The sequence below is a fragment of the Pinus tabuliformis genome, chromosome 7, assembly GCF_031772625.1.
Source record: "Pinus tabuliformis cultivar Carrire ecotype Pingquan chromosome 7, CPIR1, whole genome shotgun sequence".
NCBI lineage: Eukaryota > Viridiplantae > Streptophyta > Pinopsida > Pinales > Pinaceae > Pinus > Pinus tabuliformis.
The window spans coordinates 273174461-273182104 of NC_142293.1; positions in this window are offsets into that span (position 1 = coordinate 273174461).

Below are 7644 nucleotides of genomic sequence, written 5' to 3' on the forward strand. Positions count from 1 at the left end.
GTTGCAAAACATTCCGAGCAGACAGATTCTGCCTTTTATGCCTTTATGGCTAAAAGGTCTTCAGAACATGTTCCTTCCTCTGCATGGTACATTGATTCTGGTGTATCATGCCACTTCTCTCACAGGCGTGACTGGTTTATTGACTTCTCACCTTTCAGTGATTCCGTGGTATTTGGTGGAGGTGAAAAGTACACTGTAGCTGGCAGGGGTACAGTTCAAATTTAGTCTGGTGGACACACACTTATATTTCTGAATGTATACTATGTTCCCGGTATGGAGATTAATTTGCTATCTGTCAGCCAGATTATGAGGAATTCTCCTTAGCTTGATGTTGTGTTCAGTGCACACAAGTGCTCCATCATTGACAGGGAGACCAGTCTAACAGTTGTTGTTGGCCTAGAGGACCATGGTCTATACAGGCTACTTGACACCAGTGACTCTCCAGAAGTGGCTCTAGCAGCACGTGTCTTTCCCATCAGCACTCTATGGCATCAGCGATATGGGCATCTAAATATGCAGTATCTCTCTCAGCTCTTTCGGGAGGGACTTGTGTCAGGATTACCTGATATTCAGACTTAGCAGTTGGGGGTATGCAGCGCCTATCAAGCGGGAAAGCAACATCGGTCTTCATTCAAAAATGGAGAATCTTGGCGCGCATCTAAGGTACTTCAGTTACTTCATGCTGATATTTGTGGTCCTATGAATACAGCTTCTATTACTGCTTGCAAATATTTTTTACTTATTGTAGATGACTTCAGTAGAAAGATGTGGGTGTATTTTTTAAAAAATAAATCTGATGCTCTCAGTACCTTTCAGAAGTTTAAAACCTTAGTTGAAAAAGAATCTGGTTGTAATATCATGACCCTTAGGACCGACAATGGGGGGGAATTTTGTTCCTCAGCTTTTGCCAACTTCTGTGATATTCTTGGCATCAAACGTCAATTAACCACCCCTTACACTCCCCAGCAGAACAGTGTTGTCGAGCGTCGCAACCGCACGGTTGTTGAAATGGCTCGTTCCATGTTACAACACAGGAGTGTCCCAAACAAATTCTGGGCTGAAGTAGTATTTACTGCTGTTTACCTTCTTAACCGATCACCTACTCAGGCTGTTAAAGGGAAAACTCCTGAAGAAGTTTGGTCTGGTCGTAAGCCTAAGATCAGTCACCTCAAAGTATTTGGCTCAGTTGCATATGTTTGGCTTCCACCTGCTAAGCGCTCTAAGTTGGATTCCAAAAGCCAGAAACTCATGATGACAGGTTACAGTGATCATCACAAGGCCTATAGGCTGATAGATATAGCCACTGGTTGTCTTAGCTTCAGTCGAGATGTAGTATTTGATGAAGACAGAGGATTCTTTCAGTTTTCTTCTTTTGAGCAACGTTCTGAGGATCAGCCTCACAGTGTTTTTCTTTCGGTCGGTCCACCTGATGGGAGGGATGATGTCGCATCCGTATTTGATAATACTCTATCTGAGCTTCCTCCAACAACTAACCCTCCCCTTGCTGCCCCTATTGCTTTTGAGTCTTCTCCACCTCCTCCTGATATTGGTTCCTCTACTCCTGATATTGGTTCTTCTACTCTTCGACCTAAATGGTGGGCTAAAACCATTGGTGATCTCTGGGATGATGAGCTCCTTGAAGGTAGAACTTCTAGACATAAGAACAGACAACAGTCTACTGTCAATTTTGCTCTTATGGCTAACCTACACAGTATTTTTGAGCCTCAAACCTATTCAGAGGCTAAGGGTACATATGAGTGGGAACAGGCTATGGAAGCCAAATACCAGAGTCTTCAGAAGAATCACACCTGGACACTTTCTGATCTTCCTGCTGAAAAAAAGCCCATAGGCTGCAAATGGGTGTATAAAGTGAAATACAAAGCTGATGGAACCATAGACAAGTATAAAGCTCGTCTTGTGGCTCGAGGGTTCTCACATAAGGAAGGCATCGACTATGAGGAGACTTTTGCTCCTACAGCCAAAATGAGTACCATAAGGCTTGTCCTTGCCCTAGCAGCGCAGTTCAATTGGAAAGTTCATCAGATGGATGTAAAGAGTGCTTTCCTAAATGGTGATCTCCAAGAAGAAGTCTACAAGACGCAGCCTCCAGGATTCAAGGTTGCTGGTCAAGAACAGAAAGTGTGTCGGTTAGCCAAAGCAATCTATGGATTGAAACAAGCTCCTCGGGCTTGGTACATGAAAATTGATCAGTACCTGACAGATCAGGGTTTTCAGCGGAGCCCATCTGATGCAAATCTGTATATCAAGCATACTGGTGATGATATCTTGTTTGTGGTTGTCTATGTGGATGACCTTATCATTACTGGCAGCTCTGCACATTTGATCCATGGGATCAAACAAGATCTATGCAGCACTTTTGAGATGACAGACTTGGGACTTCTTCATTATTGTCTGGGGGTTGAAGTTTGGCAGACTGAAAATCAGATCTTTCTCTCTCAGTCCAAGTATGCCAAAAATCTTGTGGAAAGGTTCAGAATGCAAGATTGCAAACCGGCCACGACTCCTATGGAACCAGGGCTCAAACTTTCAGCACAGTCACCCTCTCCCCTTGTGGATGAAACTTTATTCAGGCAATTAGTGGGCAGTCTCATCTATCTTACTGCTATCTTATTTCTATTTCTATTTAATGCTCATTCTTTTAGCTGTTGCTATTTTTATTCTTTTAGCAGTTTCTTAGATGAAACTCATTGTTTCCTTAGTCTACATAGAAACCTGATGTTTCTATTATTGTAAATATCTCTGTATTATCATTGAGTTGTTAGCTCATTCCTAATGAATTCATTTAATATTCTTTTATCATGGCCAAAGATACGTTGTTTCATCAACAGTCAAATGCATTCATTGATATCAAATCATTCATCTAACAGTCAAATGCATTCATTGATATCAATCATTAATTTCCATAATTTCCAGATACTAATAGAGACTCTTTTGAGAAGTCATTAATTTTGTGGCTGAATGATGGGGCCAACCCACGTGGTCCCGCCTTGTCTCAGCTGATGTGGACTTTACGTTGTGAACTGGACAGTATACGCTTTAATTTGGAATTGATTTCTGTTTGATATGCAATCAACTTGCATGTACTATCTCCGTCTCTTCGGTGGACACCTGTTCTCCTCGGGATCCTGGCAAACCCTGCCTTGATTTTCACTCTATTCGCGCCCTTGGGTTCATTACTATCTCCCGGTGGTTGGTTTCGGTGGTCTCTGCGTTATTTTGGTTCTGCTCGTAGTTGCTCGGCCTGTGATGAAACCCTATGTGGTTCCGCCTGTTCTGTAGTGGTAAGGTGAGAGCTCGACTGTGCTCGGTCGTTCCTGTTTCGGTTTGTCTGTCCGGCGATGGGTTTCCTTGGTAAGTTATCTCTGTTTCATCGTATGCTCGTTTCACTTTCTTTGCTGTAGGCGCTCTCCATTGTTTGTTTGCTTTGGCACCGTCTGGTCTGGTCTTTCTTGACAATCCTTAGTGTTTGGTTGTTATGGCTTAATGGTGCTCGGTTCGCTCTCAGCTTGACAGTCTCCCAGGTCGATGAATCTCCGGGGTCTTCCCTCTCCGGCTCTCGGCTATTTAAAAAGGTATGTTCCCGTTCTATGCTGGAGTTTCTTCACCACAACTTATACAGATGCTAATGACTTCGGCCCCTCTGTGAGCAGGGCTCTCTGGTTCAGGGATTTCTTGCCTGCGATTACGGCTCACTCTCAGGTATGGTCACCTCCTTTTACTCGTTCTCTATGCTTTTGTTTTCTGTCTTTACGGCTCCGACTCTCATTCAAAGGTTAAAGAAAAACTAACCTTCCGCCCTTTGTGCCTTTTACAGGTGTGGCCATCCACGGTTTCGTTGGCAATGGCTTTCGTCGACTGTGTGGTCTTTTTTCGGGTAGTATTGCTCTTATTTTCTTATCTGCATTAGGTTCTGGTCTTTTTCATCGACTCCGCTTGCTAGATATGGAAAATGTTTGGTCTTTAGTCGTGGTTGGGGTTTCGAGTTTTGTCAAACCCTTGGCCGTAAGTTAGGAAGGGTTTGGTGACTGCGGCAACGTTGTTAGGTTGTGCTGAGATGAACTGGTTTGTGTAACTTTATGAGGAGATAATATGTTGTAAACTAAGTGGAAAGGAAACTCATTCACTGTCGGTTTTGTTTGCTTACCTGGTGACTGTGTTTGTCTGATATGAAACCTGCAATGGGTTCCGGTCGGTTCCACCTCTTGTATGCTTGCTTTCTTCCCTGCCAGTTCGTAGCTTGTCGAGTACTGTAATGGACTTTTGTATATGCAAATAAAAGTAAATTATTGGCACAGAATTTTATATACAGTCTTTTATTCCTGAGGACGCATAAGAGAATTATTTCTTTATTTGTGCACTGTAAAAATGAAGGAAATGTATCTTTATTTCTGTTCCTCCTTTGTTTTCTCGTCTGTTGAACCCCTCAGGGTTTTCTTGCTCGCGTTCTTATACATTGTTTCTATGCAGTTAGATAACTGCTGGCAGTTGTTCAATTTCAGTTCTACAGTTATTACAGATGTGACATTTCTTGATGGTTAACTAGTTTTTACTTGGTCTGTTCTTTACAATAGTAAATTATTGTTAAGTGGCTAATGAATCTAACTATTATTACCATTCCTAGGTTGAACTTATTACAATACTTCTAACATCCTAGACAGAAACTAAAATAACAACAGATATTAATAAAACTAACCAAAAAAAAAGGAAAAGAAAAAAACATAAAGAATGAGACAGACTTGCTGTCGGTTCTGTGAACTACTTCTCGTCTCCCTTCCTTTTCAGAAACCTTGTCTGCCTTCTCTCTGACTTCACCCTGTTAACCAGATGCTCCTGCATCAGGCTTCCGGGGTAAAAGAGAACTCATGGCTCCGTTCCATGAGCTCCTCCACCGAGTAACCAGCCTTCTGAATCTGCACCGCGTCGAGCCACGAGCTGTCCTCCATTGGACGGTCTCTCCACTTGACGAGGTAACGCAGATACTCCTTTCTGCGTGTCTTCTTGGCTACCTGGGTGCTGAGGATTCCTTCAATTTCATGGGTCCGGGCCGAAGGTAACTGCTTCTTCCAAGGACTGCTCTCTAACTGGGTGTCCCGTTGTGGCTGTACCATACTATCATCTTCAGCCTGGGTGTGATATGGGAACAGGTCTGCCACATTGAATATAGGTGATATGCCTATGTCAGGTGGCAGCTGAATTTCATAAGCGTTGGCTGAAAACTTTCGCAGAATGTTGCATGGACCGATTTTCTTATATTTCAACTTGTTATATGTGCCCTTAGGAAACCGTTCCCGGCACAGGTGCGCAAGGACTTCGTCCCCAACATCAAAATGCACCTCTCGTCGCTTTGTGTCTGCGTGCTGTTTGTATTTTTGTGTGCTGTCCTGCAATCTCAATTTGAATTTTTCATGAAGCTCGTTCATTACTTCAGCAAAATCTTCCCCATCTGCACTTCTCTGTTCTAGCTGTCCCAAATCTCGCAGTTCATGTACTCCCCGAGGATGCATACCATATAAAATCTGAAATGGGCTAAATCCGGTGCTACGATTGGGCGAATCGTTATAAGCGAATTCTGCCTGGGCAAGAGCCCGATCCCATAATCGTGAATTTTCTCCAGTCAAACTTCGTAATAAGTTTCCCAAGCTCCTGTTCACCACCTCTGTCTGTCCATTAGTCTGCGGGTGATACGCAGAGTTGAAATTTAATTGCGTGCCCAACTTTTTCCACAGGGTGTGCCAAAAGTGTCCTGTGAACTTCACATCCCTGTCTGAAATGATAGTTCTAGGTAAGCCATGTAATCGAACTACTTCTGTGAAAAACAGGTGTGCCACGTATGTGGCATCACTAGTTTTCCGGCAAGGAATGAAATGAGCCATCTTCGAGAATCTGTCTACCACCACCATCACTGAATCATATCCCCACTGCGTTCTAGGCAATCCTAGGACAAAATCAATGCTGACTGAATCCCACGGCCTGCTTGGAACCGGTAGGGGTGTGTAAAGTCCAGTGTTTTGGTTGTCTTTTCGCCAGTTGGCAGACTTTACACCTGGTTACATATCTCTGCACGTCCCGGCTCATTTTAGGCCAATAATAAAAATGCCCGAGCTGCTCTAAAGTTTTGTCGATGCCAAAATGTCCCGCTAGTCCACCACTATGTTTTTCTCTTACTAGATTTTCCCTCATCGAACAGTCCGGAATACATAGCTGCCCACCTCGAAACAATAATCCTTCCTGTAAATTATAATCTAACCATGGGCTTGTGTTCCTCAATACGGGATTTTGGCAAGCTTCAAAAGCTTCCTTGAAATCCGTGTCCATCTGGTACAAGTCCTTCAAATATTCGAATCCCATCACCTGTATGCCACTTTCTTGTAAGAGCAAGGCTCTTCGACTTAAAGCATCTGCCACTTTGTTGGCTTGCCCACTTATGTGTTTTAACACAAAAGTAAAACTCTGCAAGTATTCTACCCACTTGGCATGCTTATGGTTCAACTTGTGCTGCTGCGTTACATATTGTAATGCTGAATTATCGGAAAACAAGACGAACTCGTTGCCTAGTAGGTAGTGTCTCCAATGTTTCAAAGCTTGGACCACTGCATAGAACTCCTTGTCATATGACGAATACTTCTGCCGACTCTCATTTAGTTTTTCACTAAAAAACGCCACTGGTCTGTCCTCTTGGCTGAGCACAGCGCCAATAGCTGTCCCGCTTGCATCACAGCGGACCTGAAAAGGTTTACTAAAATCGGGCAGTCTCAAGATTGGCCTCTCCGTTATTTTCTGCTTCAAAAGTTGGAAACTGTTTTCTGCCGCCTTGGTCCAACAAAAAGGTTGGCTAGCCTTTTTGATGGTCTCTAGCATTGGTGTGCAGATTTCACTGAAATTTTTAATGAATTTTCAATAAAAACTTGCCAGACCGTGAAAACTACGTACCTCAAACAAATTCTTTGGTGACGGCCAACTCATGATTGCTGCAATCTTCTCTGGGTCCATCTTTAACTCGTTCTCTGCAACTACAAATCCCATATAGATCAGCTCCTTCTGCAAGAAAGTGCATTTCTTCAAATTTATCAGCAGTTTGTTCTGCTGCAGCTTCTCGAACACCTTTCGAATATGCTGAAGATGCTCTCTTTTTGTTCTGCTGAAAATTAAAATATCGTCCAGATAAACTATCACGAACTTGCCAATAAATTCTTTTAACATCTCATTCATCAGCCTCATAAAAGTACTAGGAGCATTACTCAACCCAAATGGCATGACCAGCCATTCATACAGCCCTTCATTGGTCTTGAAGGCTGTCTTCCATTCATCTCCTTCCCTAATTCTGATCTGATGATACCCACTCTTCAGATCTATTTTTGTAAAGTAAGCTGCCCCACTAAGACAGTCCATCATGTCGTCCATTCTGGGCAAGGGAAACCTGTATTGAATCGTAATTTTATTTATAGCCCGCGAATCCGTACACATTCGCCATTCCCCCCTTCTTGGGTGCAAGTACTGTTGGTACTACACAAGGGCTCAGGCTTTCTCTAATCAGTCCCTTATCCAGCAACTCCTGCACTTGTCTGCGTACTTCTTCATTGTCCCTCAGACTCATCATGTACGCTGCTTTATTAGGTAAGCTTG